Source organism: Corythoichthys intestinalis, chromosome 3, assembly GCF_030265065.1.
Source record: "Corythoichthys intestinalis isolate RoL2023-P3 chromosome 3, ASM3026506v1, whole genome shotgun sequence".
Lineage (NCBI taxonomy): Eukaryota > Metazoa > Chordata > Actinopteri > Syngnathiformes > Syngnathidae > Corythoichthys > Corythoichthys intestinalis.
Window position 1 is genome coordinate 37,046,090 of NC_080397.1, and position 16,440 is coordinate 37,062,529.

At 39.3% G+C, this 16,440-nt stretch overlaps 1 protein-coding gene across 2 annotated transcripts in view; it reads left to right on the forward strand.

The window, feature by feature from the left end:
• Window positions 1–16,440, forward strand: part of sema4c (sema domain, immunoglobulin domain (Ig), transmembrane domain (TM) and short cytoplasmic domain, (semaphorin) 4C) — a 175,138-nt gene that overhangs the window by 103,022 nt on the left and 55,676 nt on the right. The gene's annotated exons all lie outside the window — the stretch shown is intronic.

A 16,440-nucleotide genomic window follows, 5' to 3' on the forward strand; every position in this document is an offset into this window, starting at 1 on the left:
ATTCTGTATCATCATCTTTAAACTACATCAATTAATTTAATGATGTGAATCAACCGTTAAATTTGTAAAAATTGCTTCCATTTTTCCATAATTTCCCTTGTGTCTACTTTCGACATGTGAAAGTTTTAAAACTGTCTTATCATTTAAAGATAGATTTTGCCGATTTAGGAGTATTTTAGATAAAAAGTTAATTAAGTTCGCTACAACAAAGCCTTCCAAAGAAGTCTACTGCTTTAAGACGGCGGCTATTTACTAACGCCGGCAAGTCTGTCATTTCGCATCTAGTTCTCTATACATGTTCTAACGCCGCCGTCGTCTGTCATTTCGCATCTAGTTCTATATACATGTGATATCTACCGTAGCATTACGTGGCCGTATGTTTGTAGCAACTAGCAACTGGACGTTGTTTGTAGCGGCTGTTGGCCGCAGTAAGGTATTATTGTTTTTTTTGTCTTGCGGCATGAGTTGAACATGATATTTACTCTCGGTCCATTCTTCATCCCGAAGACCACGCTGTTTTATTTCCGCTTTATCTTGTGTAATTAAATAATCAGAATTTGTATGTTTGTGAATCGTTCTCGAATCTTCCACGGTGGAATCGCGAATAAGCTAAGAATCGGAAATTTCGCACGCCTCTATACATTACTTTTTTAATTTTTTCCCAAACGCTAAGTGCATTGTAAGTGCCCAAACTGTGGCTTATAAAAACATAGAGTTCATAATGTACCAAGAATTTAGACTGTTTTAAGTCCATATCTATAAAGAATTTAGGGATTTACGCATTTATTCACAGGAATTTTCAACAGGAAAAGCTCATTGTTTACATATGGCGGCCGCTAATTTCCTCACTGACCAGCCTTATAGTTCGCAATATTTACGTAAAATAAATGCTACCTGTACGTTTCTTTTTTTTTGTTTGTTTTTAATCAAGAATCGAGACTGTTTCACATTCATATCTATAAAGAATTCAGGGATTTCAAGCATTTATTCACAGAATTTTCAACAGAAAAAGCTCTTTGTCTGTGTTTTCACTCGGTCAGCTTTGACGGAGACAGGCCCCCTATGCACTTATTATACTAAGGTGTTTTAACTGATTGTTTGCCATTGACAGCAATAGAAGTCCAATTCATTTGAACTGAGAGTACTGGAAGTGAATGCTTGTTTCAATGCCATTAACGGCGCTAAACGTCCAATTCATTTAGACTCGGACGGACAGGTAGCGAATGATCGCTGGACATCTAGCGGTGTCATTGGCAGCCGGTGAAATCTTTTTTGCCCTGATGGTGGTACTCAGACAACCACTTATAAGAGCGAGGCTCAGTAGGTCTGCGAGATTCAGTCCTTACCATAACTTGATAATGAATTCAATGTGAACAGCTAAGCAGGCTCCTCTTTTTTTTATCAGAGATGCCTGATGTCAGATATATATTAAGACACTGGTGTTGACCTTCAGTCAAATAAAAATTATGCCAATCTTATCCTAGTGCTAAACTGCATTTGCACTCTTTATCTGGTTCTTCCACAGCAGCCATGCCTGGTTTTCTTCACTGAACAATGCCAATTGTTGCAGGCAGGCTTAGAAATTGTGCCGGTTTTAATCCATCAAAGGAGAAGTGCAGCATTCTCTTACTTGGGGATTTTGCAAATACTATTTTTCTAACCTCTCAGTATCATCTATCACACCTTTCATCTCATGTATCTATTTTTCAGGCCCCTCGCTCTCTCTTTTACCTTTTATCCTTCCCCTCCCCTTTTGCTTTGTATGCTTGTTGAATGAACCCGAAATGCTCCTATGACGTTTTTGCAGCAAGCTCAGATTTCCTGAACTCTCCAGGAGAACGAAGCACTTGTAGTCGTGTGGGGGGCTGTTAAGGACAATTTCAAAAGCCTTTTTATTTTTGTCAAACATAATCGCCACCAATCCCTTTTTCTTATTCATCCTCCTCTCTTCTCATATTCTGTAGTCTTGGCATGCACAAACAGAATTTAAAGAAGCAATCAATAGGCCATCAATAGTTTGTGAAATTTTTAAATTTCTCAAAGTCACACGTCTTCTTGCTGTTGGTCAGCACTCAACTAATCCCAAGTGTACACAGGAGGGTACGAATAGGGACAGATTCCAGTAACTCTTCAGAACTCGCTCCTTCGTTCTTTCCTTCCATCCTCACTTCCTTACTTTTGAAACAAGTGGGTGAAATTAGAAGGTAATACATCTCCCATTACTTCTAATGCAGCCTTGAGTCCTGAAACCTGAGAGAAAGCATATCACGTCACCACATATCGCCCATCCTACGTGATTTGACACTTGAGTGCAGAAAGATTCTCGGCACAATATGATTTATATTGGAAACAAGTAGGATTATCTTACTCATTGAGAGATTTCTCCACTCGGTTAAAGAAAAATGAGATTTTCAGGCTCAATACCAGAGTAAATGACTGATATGGATGAAGGAGAAAGGAGCAAGATGAAATGGAAAAACAAAGCTGCAGAAAAGGAAAGAGGGGGGAGGGTTCCAGATGGCGATAGAGTGGAAATATAATGGAAAGAAAGCAGGCTAGTGAGACAGGTAGTTTGAGAAAGAGAGAGGGGTCAGTCACTCGCTGCCTTAAAAGGACAAAAAACTCGGTCTGTCGATCGTAACATATACATATTTGAGCAGATATGCAAAATCCACTTTGTTTTAGTGTGTAGCTGTCTAATCATTCCTTGTTTGTATTTGTACTGCTTAGGCTGGCAGTATAAAGGATTTTGGTCTCATGGGCAGAGCAGAAGGGTTGCACGTCTGTTGTTATGTGTATATCTGGGTAGGGAGGGTAATAGTGAAGTCTAAGCTGAGATGGATGAAGAGATATCCCCCAACCCCACCCCCCACCCTATTCGTATCAACACTCATCACCCCTCCCTGCAATTACAGAAGGCATGAAGAAGAGAAATAAACTTCCTGTGCAGTGTCCTGTTGCCACGCAATCACTCGTAACCTTGTTTGTTTTTTGCTCTTTAAAAACCACATTTTGACATTTTTCAATATTTAAATCATTCACAACACCTACATTTTAAACATTTTAATATTTTTGTTTCCTTTTACTGACAGCATCAATGTAAGGACAGTGTTTTAATTTATCCTAAATTTTCTGATTGCTAGTCAAGAAAGTGAATAGTCTTGTAATTTCCTGCTGATTCTATATACCATAATTTTCGGACTGTAAGCTGCTACTTTTTTCCCTCATTTTGAATCAAGCGCTTATACTTCGGTGCGGCTTGTTTGTTGATTTATTTGGGTTATGAGGTAACACTGTATTTGACGGCGACGTCATAAGACTCTCAAAATTATGACATAACACTATCATGAATATTACTGCTTATCACAGATGTCATTAGTGTCATCCGGCAAACTATGTCACTAACTCCATTTATGCCCAGCTCGGATCTTTTACATCCATACAAAAGTGAGATAGTTTGCCAGATGACACAAAATGGCATTTGTCCTAAGCATCCATCAAAGCTCATTGCAGTGTCATGTCATAATTATGATGGTCTTATGACAGTGGTATGGTGCTACTGTCAAATAAAGTGTTACCAAATACCATAACTAGCAATTAATGAAACAACTGGAACAGTAACTACAGATATAATAAGCATAGAACATGAATTTGGATTGTTATTTATCTGTAGCACTGCAATGCATGCTAGGAAGCAGGTTGGACGACAACAGTGTTGACAGCAGGTGGCAACAGAGGTTGACCGTCTCCCTCAAGGAAGCAGTGATGGCCAAATAAAGCTTCTTGAAGCAATGAAGCTTTGCAGCTAATTGGTTCAAAGCCTCATAGTGGTTCATTTGGTCTAATGACAGTCTTATGATGCCGCTGTCAAATAAAGTGTTACTGTTTAACTCATTCACTCCCAGTCATTTTCACTGGAGCAAGGCCCTTCGCCGTTTTACTGGATTTTGACTGATTTTGCAAGGCCCACAGAAAATTCTGTTCTATTGCTATATAAACATGGAACCCGCCAAAAGAAAGGTTAGACTCTCTTCTTCCAGCAGAAAAAAAGTTAGTTCATATCTTTTTCCATTCATTAGAAATCAGCATTAGAAAATAGCTTAGCTTGAGCAATTTTCCAATTTCTGGTGAAAAAACTGAGAAATTGAGCTTTTTGTGAAAGCATACATTTCAAACATAACTTTGACTTATACACAGCTATTTTTTGCTTTAGTTACATCCCAAACATCTGAATAAAGTTTTCCTTTTACAAAATAAGATAAACACCAAGACAAATACAGCTTTTGATAGCAAAGTAACAATTTATTTACACATAACTAACTGAAAGATGACGCTGTTCTGGCTGCAACAGCCGGTTAAACTTTTCCCTCTTCGCTGTTTGTCTCATAAAGATTTTTTTTTTTTTTTTACTCTCTGTGGGCTCTGCTCGTGAGCAGCACGGACTCAAAGACATCGTCCGCTGCACTAGTGGTCCGGGTCGTTCTGCTCGGTCGTCCAGCGACTGGCATCCCGGGCGTCCTACCGGTTGTTCTGGCTCGGTCGTCCTCCGCCTGGCATCCATTCAATCGTCTTCCGCCGGCGCCTGGCCTTGCGGCTTGGCCGTTCGTTGCTGTTGAATCGGGTTGCCGGTCTTACCAAATGCGCTACTTCCCTTCAGTGGCCAGTTTTATTGCTTTAAAATGGATTTTCAGCTTTGTGCTTTGGAGCTAAATTGAATTACGACCCAGTGATGTCTTTTTTGAGAAAAAAAAAAAAAAAACGTAAAAGACGGATAAATACGTCTTTGGGACACTGAAACAATTAAAAATAGAACGTGTTTATACATTTTTGGGTGCAAGTGAGTTAATATATTTTGGTATAAACATCCCATAATACAGTGGGGACAGCTGTGGCTTATAGTCCAGTGCGGTTTATCTATGAACAAATGGCGTTTTCTTGTCAAATTTGGTGGGTGGCGGCTTATAGTCAGGTGCACCTTATAGTCCTAAAATTACAGTCGTAAGTAAACTTACTGTAGATATTTAGACACAACCTTATTTGATGAGATTTTCCTAAGAAATCATTCAAAAAGGTATATATTCATTATAATAGGGCACCAAATGTTTATTTAAACCCTACTGCATAACAAATAGGCCTGCCATAATTGGTGTGCGAACATGGCAGAAATGTTAAGTAACCCCAAACATAACTCAGTGTCCTACTAAGTGCAGTGCATTTTTTTGGTCCCTAATGGATCAAAATGCTTTTGGACTCAACACACCCACTATGTCTGTCAGTGTTTACATATAGCATTGTGAACGCAGTATTGTCTTGACTGCAAAACAACAGCAGTGTGTTTAAACTGCATTATATTGAAATGTTTGACACGTTCAAAGAACACATAAAATCAGTGGCTAGAGTGACGCAGGAGGCTTACGTTTAGATTCTTTTACTATGTTAGGACTCGCAAGCAATATTACCCGAGCAGTACACCTGTAATGAATCACCCTGACGTATGAACTTTAAGTCAACTTTCCGAAGTCAAGTGAAGCTTGTTTGTGTCCGAATATTATGAGGGTCATCTGTTTTTCTTTGTGACCCTCAGACTTTGCTTTCTTGGTTTTTCATACATACACAAACTCACAATTACACAGCTTAGCCAAGACCAGTGGAAAAAAACAGTAATGGAAAAACGTATGCCAAGGTGCAACTGCCGAGGTTAAACAAAGAAAAGAGGCAAAGAAACCGTAGAAGAGCGATACAAGAAATAAAATGGGTTTGGAAATTGGGCAGCAACAAGTTTGGCAATTTGTAAAGAAAAGCCAATGTCTTTTGTTAGTTTTTAAAAAAGATTGATGGATTGATCTGAATTACTGGGAGAGACAAATGGCAAAAGAAGGGTGTGGAATGGGCCAGGCCTCTGACCTCTAGAGAACTCTCTCTCCCTCTTTTTCTCTCAACCTCTCTTTTCTTGCATTCTGTCCCTGCCATATCTTCCCAAAGCCTCCAATTACAGTAATGAGTAGTTGAGAGCGATGCAGAGGAGGCAGAGCAAGGTTGTGCGTGACTGGCAGGACAGATGTGGGAGGAGGAAGAGGCAAGCAGAAAATTCATCACTGCTTCTTTATCTGCGTTAAGTGTCACTCATCCCCTGCCCCTTTGCTGATTGGTCGGTAGAGATTAACAGCCAAGACCAGATGTCACGACCTGGAGTGTTCGCTGTTGTCACGCTGACTCTGGGAGAGCTGATGTGTGACCAAGTGGGCATGTGGATTAAAGTGAAAATGCCACTCCAAGCTGCTCTTATGCAAAGCACTTCCTTGCAGCAGTGTTAAAAGGGTTTTACTGATACACTGATTTAACACTATTGGCCTCATGTGCAGAAACAGGATAGTCCATTATATGTAGCCTTAAAATAGTAAAAGAAGGAGCGGAGGAGCAAGAGTGAAATTTAAAGTGAATTAAAACATACTGTATTTGGATTTTACACACTAAGGCACAGTGGCGTAACTGGTGTGCAAGGTCGGTAAGGAAAACATTGTTCGGTGTGTGTGGAGGGTAAGAATGTTTTGTTTTTCAATTTTATGCACATCAAACTGGTGCAGTTTGGAGGTCACATGTAGAACAATTATGTACAAAAAAAAACCTCATAGTGTGTTATAATGCTTGCCTGGAACTCCAGACTCGCCGCTGTTCCAGCGATAGAGTCTGGCGACCGTTCCGCGGATCAAATTTCCAGGGCGGAGCAAGCCACAACAGACATTGGAGTGGACCAATCAACATCGGGCGGACGTCACGTTGGTAAAGCGACAAGAAACTCTAGCGCGAGGAAATAAACATACGAGGAGAGCGGAGAACGGAGAAGTTTATTCAACATGTCTAGCGCGAGACAGACTGCTGGTTTTAGCGACTGTTTTACTTTAATCCGTTTTACTACGGATTGGAACATATTCTCGGTCGTCCCGTTCGCCATCTGTGTAGTTGTGGAGATGACTTCCGACGCGCAAGAGTGATGTCGCTTGTTAAGAACACGTCACGCAAATAAAATAATCTGATTGCACGGTTAGTTTCGTTCAGGCTCGAGAGGCCAATGAGGAGCTGGGTCCCAGACTGTTCTCCCGGTGTTTAAAAAATACAGGGAGAACAGTCAGGTCGTGCCAGACAAATGAAATGCTAACTCTGGCTTACTCTCTCTAGTTGTATGTGAAAAAAAATCACTGAACTAAATGTTCAAACATGATATTGCAGTCGCTTAATCTTTTTAATCCATTACAGTTACATAGACCTATCACGATAATCACTGTGTCGACTTAACTAGGGCTGTCCCAAACGATTATTTGTCTTTACATATATTTTTGTTTACATACATCATCACCATTTAGTCGCTTTACTGCTATGGATCCTCTGTTAGTCAACTCTCGCTCTCTGTGGGAGGTAGGAATCCCATACCGTACAGTCACACACATACACAGAGACAGAATGTTGAGCAAAGAGAGAGAGAAAGAAAGAACCAGCGTACCCGCCAATCCCCCAAAGCATAATGCCACAGTGTAGCATTTTGGATGGAATCCAGATGAATGCTGAGAACCCACACCAACGAACCAGAATGTGGAAATTGTTCAAGTCAGAAAAGTTTCTGGGAAAATATGTCCTCATAACAAGCATACAGAAGTACAGCATCATTTAAGCACAATACATTTGCATGTAATAATTCCAGAATTTTTTTTTTTAAATTTATTTAGCTAAAGTTTGTATTCAGCTGTTATGAGAAATGCATTTTAAACATATCACAGTTTTTTACGCTGCTAAATTCAACCTTGATAATTTTGTGATTCTTGGAGGGCCAAGTATTTTGGGTGTTATGCGGTAAAAGGTTTCAGAGGTTGATCCAGATATGGTAGGATAAATTCAAAGTGGAATTCATAAGTATTGGAAAAGCAAATATTCAGGGCACATTTAGATTAAATGACCTTTTGCTCTTTTTTGTGCGGGGGAATCTGCAGGGACGCAAAAAAAAAGCATGAAACTTTCAATTTGCTGATGAATTATGCAACCCCGGTGTGTAGATGGCAGCAAAAACAAAAATTCCTGTGTGTAACGCTTCTGCTCCTGTTTTGGAGTATGGGAGACAGAATTTTTGCCAGTTTGAGTAATTGGAGGAGATTTAAAGATTTTTGTAGAGTCAGCCCCATCAAAACAACGTCTTCGTCTAAACCAGGGGTGTCCAAACTATTCAGCATAGGGCCGCAGTGGGTGCTGGATTTCATTCCAACAAAACAAGACAACACCTTTTCACCAATCTGGTGTCGTACAAGTGTAATCAGTTGTTTGCAGTCAGGTGCTGCTTGTTTTAGCAGGAACTTCATTAGTTAAACTGTCTGTGCTTGGTAGTAACAAAAACCAGGACCCACAGCGGCCCCTGAGGAACGGTTTGGACACCCCTGGTCTAAATGATATGGTCATCTGGCAAAGTTTTTTTTGTTTGTTTGTTTTTTTAGTTAGTTCAAATAATCGAGTAATCAGATTACAAATATCTAATGCGTTGCAGAATAAATTTTAGGACATGTAAAACAAAGAAGTGTTTATGCTTGCAATAATAATTATTTTGGCTTGATTGCGCTTTGAAAAGAGCATTAAATGTGAATACAAAATAAAATTTCTGAGTGTTTCTTCAAACTATGCAGAATTGCACTTCACAAGAGCACCTGATCTGAGCAACCTGAGCTTAGCCTTAAATGTTTTTTTTTTTTTTTAATTAATAAATGAGGATTTACACACAACAAAAGAACAATTGGCCAACTTGTGTAGCGAAGGTCAGCTAGATTAAATGCTTTAAAATGCGTTTTTTTAACAATGCTCTTACCATTTTTTTAAAAACACGTATTCCCACAAAAATCTGTTAAAATAAATAACGAATGCATAAACAAACATGTTATCTTAAACAAAAACTTACTTCATGTTGGTCTTAACAGGGAGCAGCTGGATTCAGCCATGTTAGATGGGTTATGGCATATTCACTCTTGCCACTAGAGGGCCGTTATCCACCCAATAAAACTAACTGCAAACACTTTCATAACAAACCATTACAACGCCACTCTAATTAAACGAATCCTCAAATCAGCAAAGTTTAATTCCAGGCATTTTTCTTAATCAAATTATTCGAGTTAATTAATCGTTGCAGCACTACAATAGACACTAAATCTTGTTCTCCTAAAGCTAATTTATCATTGTCTGTTCCAATACATTTGATCGCTTGAAAGGTGGGTGCCTTCAAACAAAAGATTGTTTGGTTGTTGTTGTTTTTTCAGTTTGTTTTACACAGGTAAAACATAGGAATTTACTTTGCCATTTTAATACTTTTGGAGGGGACCTTATCTATGATGTAATCAGTTACAATACTGATAAAACTACCATTATAGGGAATGCTGCTGCTGTTTCTAAGGATAATTAAAAATGTTAACCCTTTAGCTGCCATTTACAGCAGTATTTGTCGAAGAGGGGGGACAAAAAATAGTAGAGTATGACAGGGCAGGAGGATTACCATATTTTAACTCGTTCGCTGCCATTGATGACTTAGACCTATCTATCATCCATTTTTACTGGGACTTGGGCACACACTAGGAAGGATATTGGCCTTAAACGTGTAATTAGTTGGACTATACGGCATGTCGGCTACACGAGTATGCCTATTATCCGGATTAGTTGTTAGATGGATAATGTTGGCGGATAATATTACACGCCGCTTAATATGGACTGCTGTCTCCGTACAACAATCGGATACTAAGGAAGTGACGTCATGCCGTTGCCATTTTTAGTGCGGCATGACGGCATCGTAAACAATGGAGGCGGACGATCACAACTTGGCATTCCTGCTCCTCTTTTCTTTTCCACACATTTTTCTTGAACCTTCAAACTATATCTCAATGATATGCTTCAATTCAGTGCCCATTTGTGGTCCTCCCATCATGGATGACGAAGAGATGAGCATTTTTTACAGAGCTCGTCTCCCACGTTGTCTCTGATCAGCCAGCTGCAGTGCTGGCCCATCCCAACTCAATTCCGACCGAACATGGGTGTATAAAAATGCGTGGAGGAAAATCAAACCCCGAAAAGTGACCTGCATGGTACCCCCAGTCAAAGAGGCGCGCGATCAGTTGTTTTCCATGACATGTCTGCCTGTCAAAACTGTCACTACTTCCAGGATCGCCACTGTTATGCACAAGCACTCCTAGTTGAGGCTTCCAGGAAATATACGCAGCGCCACACCATATGCTTCTATTTGTTATTTTCCAAGTAGTGAGAGCGCAACTGATCATCGATTGTAACATCTGAAGTAACGATGTCAGGCTTATTACAATCACAACTCGGCGACTGCTCGTAAAGCCGAGCGAGCTCTCCTTTCACTCTCGCTCCTGCGTTCACGAAAAAAAAAATAGTGTTTACAAAATAATGACAGTCTAGAAGGTGTAGTAATTTCGAAATTTGTCGCCGGCGAGTAATGAGTTCAGGTTCTGGAGTATTGGTTCAGAGGTAAAACGCGCGGGCGATGATGTAACATATGAGGCTGCTCCTTTCTACGCAGGCGTAGTTTGCACAAATGCAGGCTTACCTCGCAGAAGCGGGCGGGCCTTAAAAGCACCTTAAACGTAAGTTTAGACAGGTATAAAAATAGTCGGCAAAATACCCTGGAGAAAATTATCTGTCCTAGTGGAGACGTAGGCTAATAAGTGCCAGGCCAATGACTGTGAATGAGTTACTTAGTTTATTATTAGTTAAAAACAATCATAGTTTATAACATTTACGCGAGAATATAAATTCCAATCGTAGACTGTAGTTCATGTGAAGATCCAGTCAGTAAAAGTCAGAGCATGTCTTGCTTCCCCATTTTTTCTTCTCATGCTCCCATTCTGTCTTTCACCTGACGCTCTTGTGAACTCTCCCTCTATGCAACAGAGAATTGTATTCCATCCCTGTGTGTGTATATTTCACTTTTTGGGGGGTGAGTCTTATTTCAAAGAGGGTATCCTCTTAGAAGAGGGTTTGTCAGCATTGTATGTGAATATGTCTCGAGGCTCGTGGCACTGTCCTTCCCAATGTCGCTCGCTCCTGTCTTTCTCTTTTTGCTTCCCATTCAGTGTTTGTTGCTCCTTCAAAGCTCTCCCTAAAATAGACCTTTAATCATAGTTTGGTGTGTGAGTGGCCGGGCGGTTGGAAGCTATAAGCAGAGACTGTATATATTTATAACTGACAGGGAGTTTTGCTCCAAGGCTCATAGAGGCAGATCACAAACTTAACAGTCTGAAGTAGACCTTTTCAGACAACAATGAAGCAACGTGGATCCCTTCGGCTTCCCTCTCTGTCTCCACCTTCAGTGTTCGCAATAAGTTGGTTTCGACTGGGATGCATTAATTCTTACTTTTGACCATTCCCCTAAAACATCCTATGATTGATTCCCTACCTTCAGGCAGCTTCTGGTTTCTGTTCATATGAAAATGAGCTTTCTTATCTTTTAAATTGAGCCTTTTTTGCCCAGTTGAAATAAATCTTTCACAGCTGCAGCCTTTAAGGAAAACATAAAATGAGAGACATCTGTGTAGAATTACAATTTTTGTTGCAGTGAATATGAATATTCTGCTTCTGATGGAGATATACTTGAAAAGATTTTCAAACAATTTTCTCAACAATGAAACATTAAAAGTCAGGCAACTTAATCGCTCAATTGCAAAAAGCCTTGTTAGCTTTTTGTCATTTCAAACGAAGATGCAATCTATCATTGCAGCAGGACTGAATGCCATTTGAATAGTGGGCATTTTTCCTTCTTCAGAACTTCAATTGCAAAAGTCATAGTAAATTTAGCATGACATAATATAAATAGTTGACGGATTCCTCCTGCTTGAGTGCTGTTTTAATGCTCAAACGTATACAATGGTACCTCGAGATACGAAAGTTTCGGTATATAAAAAAGCAATTTTACGAGTTTTTCAAAGCTTTTTTCGCTTCATGATATGAAAATTTATTCATAATACGACAGATAATATGTTCTGTAGTAGATAATTCCCCCTCACAGCAATGCAATAATGTAACTACATTTGACTATGAAAGTAAACAAACAAAATATACACTCAACACAATGCTCACGAAAATTCGACAAAACAAAATATACTGTAACTTCCAAGCGATGCTTTTTGAAGACACAAACAGATGAAATAGCAAACAATGACTGCCGAAGTTAAGTTAGCTCGTCGTTTAGCGCTCAGTGTTTGCTATGAGCTTGAGTAGTCATATGATAATGTCTGTAGAATGAGCTGGAACAGACTTTTTACACTTAAGTTTCGCTAGGGGGCGATAAAGCATTACATATAAAGCCACAATCAGAGGGCATGACAGCAAATTTAATGTAGTGTTTTATTAGAGCTTGGAACGAATTAGGCAATGTTCTTATAAAACACGATCCATTACACGAAAAAAATAAAACGAAAGCCACTGTGGAACGAATTCATTTTGCGTCTTGAGTGCTATTGTAACGGTCACCTTTGTAAATGGTGTTCCTTGCGACATCTACCACACGGTGGTGCCTCTTTATAGGCCTATTCATGGGTTTCCAAACCTGTCCTCAAGGCCCGCTGTGGGTCCTGGTTTTTGTTTCTACCAATCGAGCACAGAGTTTAACCAATGAAGTTTGTGCTAAAACAAGGAGCACCTAACTGCAATCAACTGATTACACTTGTGAGACACCAGATTGGTGAAATGTTGTCCTCATGATGGGTTTGAACAAAAACCCGAACCCACTATGTGGAATAGTTTGGAATTAAATAGTCTTGTCTTCTGTTGCTACTCACCTTTTTGTTGGAGTTCATTGTGACCGCATGTGCGTGGACCGTTGTGCTCCCGAGTTATGAGTGGTTGAGCTGGATGTATTTATTTTTTTGTACAATAAAAGTGCATAAGTGGAAGTCTACTCCTTTTTACTTTGTATGGACTTATCCTGCCCTTCCACATGTTACACTGTCTAAAATCTTTAATTGCACTGTACTATATAATAAGCACAAATAAAACCCTCTTTAGTATGCTCATTTCTAATACAAGTACTGCATTTCACTTCATTTAAAAAGCTTCTCTTGTAGCATTTTCAAGGATACATACTATCATCGCAGACTTCACTATGAGTTGACGGGAAACGGGGCGCAGGGCCGCTCCGTAGGGGGCCTATTTTCAAAAACTTTAAATTCAAATATTTTCAAAACCAAAGGCGCTAGCGACCGAAAACCAAAACAGGAACTTCCCTTAGGCATATGTGAGTCTCCATGAGCAGCAGCATCGAAAAAAATCAGAGCCGTTCCCCAATAAAATCCTGATTAATCATTTTTTATATAAAAAACTTAAAATGGCTATTAAATTCTCAGATTTTACTCTAGATGCACAAAAATCAACGGATGCAGAGCTAATCACCTATATTTTCCGGATCGATAGCAATACAGCAAATAGCAACATAGCATATAAATTTTTGCCCAAAATAGTGACTTAAAATTTTTTATTTAGTTCAATTTCGACAGCTAATAACATCACTCAGTTTTCACATCAGAAACTTAATGATTTAGGAAAGCATGCAGAATCATCTTAACTTTACGCAACAAAAGCAAATTTTGCATCTTTGTCGATAAAATCTAAACTTATTTAGGTTGAATTCCTATGGCAAGATTGCCTCAGCACGTCTTGCCAGCTATCTGGCCCTCGTCGTTTTTAAATTGAAAATGTTACATAAAATAAGCACATAAACACGTAGCAGCTGAATTTTTTTGTATGGACAGAGAAATGTCTAAATTACTAATTTTATGCCAAAAAAACGGCGCAATTGGCCAAAAATTACCTGATTATTTGAATGTACAGTTACGCTATTGCGTATGGCAGTGGCTCTTAACCTTCTTAAAGGTACCAAACCCCATGAGTCTCACACGTGCATGAAGCGAACATTTTGGAATTAGATTTTTTTTTTTTTCAAATTCAAAATCGAATTGTCCAAGATATCTAAAACCCAAGTGAATTTCCATTCAAATTTCTTCAAATTTAGACAGCATGTTTTTAAACAGGCCAAAATGTATGTTTTTGTCTTTATACCTACAGCATCATCAGAACACTAAACCAAGACTGGCCCAATGCGCATATCTTAGAAATTTTCATTCAAATTTGGAGTAATGGGGGTTAGAATAAACATGAATCTTCGCACAAATCCAATAAACAGTGTGAATTTACAACAAATAGTTTTGCCTTTTGATTTGGTTTTCACATTGGATAATGAAATGATGCCAGATTCATTTCACACTTTTTCTATTTTTTGTTTTCATGTCGACATTCCCATTCTATCACATCCTTGCCTCACATACTATTTTTCATGTGACGCAAATGTTTTTTTTTTTGTTTTTTTTTTATGTTAACGCAATGCACGTTACTCGTAGATCTGTTGTACTTCCTCTTACCAAGTGAGAGTCAACCTTCCACTGAGCAAACCCGTTTCTCCTTCCATCAGATAGAGGACTAGTAGTTGAAAGAATGGGTATAAATAAAAATAAAGTGCCTGTGACACGAAAAAGCATGTTTATTTCATAATACACGCGGTATTTTATGCCCCTGAATGATATGGACCGCTTGGATGTGTGTGGAAGTGTTCGCTATATTTATTTAGTTTTTTCAATCCCGCGCCATGAAAATGAGTGACTTCCGGCTTCGGTCTTGCATTGAGGAGGAGGGCGCTGTGACGTGTACGGTAGAAGACGTCCTCTTCACTCTACAGTGTACTGTTGTGTATGAGGACGAAGGATTCAGCTGATTTTGCGGATTAATACGTTTATTTTTTGCATCACGCCAGCCAAACGGCTGCAGAAAAATCATTCTGTGTGCGGGTGAGGCGTATGCGCCTTTTTGGAGTTTTAAAAGGTTCCCATTCACCGTGGATATTTACTGTGGGACCATTGGACTTACGAGGAAGTGAGTAAACATCTTGTTTTGTATTATGTCAAATACGAATACAGTGATTACAAAGTAAACACTACAAAATTCCTTTAAATAAAGGACTACTTACGTTTGATCATTGATAGGCATGTAAAAAGCTCTCCTCATGCTCATTAGCAGTTAGCTGTTAGCACGTTAGCTGCACAACAACTCCAGCCACCCTCCTCCCGGGAACGAACTATAAATTGCTCTCCGCCGGGCGGTTTGCCGATCCGCAAACACAGTCGACAGCCGGGTCGTCATGTCAAATAATCCAGGCTAGTTACGTGTGATTTTCCACTTCGAAGACTTTGAAACATCCCTCGGTTCAGGTTAGCATGTCGGCTAGCTGTCACTCCTTCTGGTTTGTTTACATTCTCCGAAGCCAGGGAAGGGAAATGACATATGTCCGATTTAGGTGTCATAAAATATCGTTCGGGAGGTGCGACAGTAAAGGTGAAGTCGACAGTTTTGACCATTATGGAGTAATTTTGCCATGTCGTCTTGAATAAATGGATTTTTATTATTTCATATTCCATTTAGCACAAGATTGTTATTTGTCATGACCATGCCATTTATTTAGCAATTGGGGAAAATACTTGGATAAAAAGAATATCCTGTAAAAATATGGAAGTAAAGAGACAGAAACAATGACATTTTGCCGCTCTCTTCGTCGCGTTTTCCTCGTTGTGAATGGTTCCCCCTCGACGGGCTGACTGGTCCTTCTCAAGCCATTTATGTAACTATTGGGGAAAAATACTTGGATAAAAAGAATATCCTGTAAAAATATTGGAGTAGAGAGACTGAAACAATGACATTTGGCGGCTCTCTTCGTCGCGTTTTCCTCGTTCTGAACAATTCCCCCTCAATGGGCTGAATAGTAAAACCGATGAGCCCAGTCTACCGCTGACGTCATCCACCTGTTGGGGACGCTAAAGCCCTGTAATGGTAGGCGCGGCTAACCGGCAGATTAAAAGACTAATTTCTCGTCATCTGCGCTTTGCTAAATTGTTGTATATAGTCGAATCGTCTCAAAATATGATTCTAATTCACATAATAATGCCATTTAAGACTTTTTTTCTGGTGTCATATGCTCTTTAAACTTCACCTTAGAGTGACTCACCGAACCCCTGGGGCTCGGTCAAACCCAGGTTAAGAACCACTGGTGTACGGATACAAAATCCAACATGGCGGCCATCATAATACAAAGAACTTTTTAAGTTGAAAAAATAAATAAATAAATAATATGCGTAAATAAAATGCGTAAATCCCGGAATTTCTATAGATATGAATGTAAAACAGTCTAGATTCTGAAAAGCAGAAAAACAGGCTGTTGTCATTCATTTTACGTAAATATTTTAACGTAAAGTTGCGCTATTTTTTTCCATTCATTTCATTTTTTTTACGTTTCAAAGTGCATGCATGGTGCTAATTTTAATAATTACCTTGAATCCTCGATCAAATCACTCTTGAGAC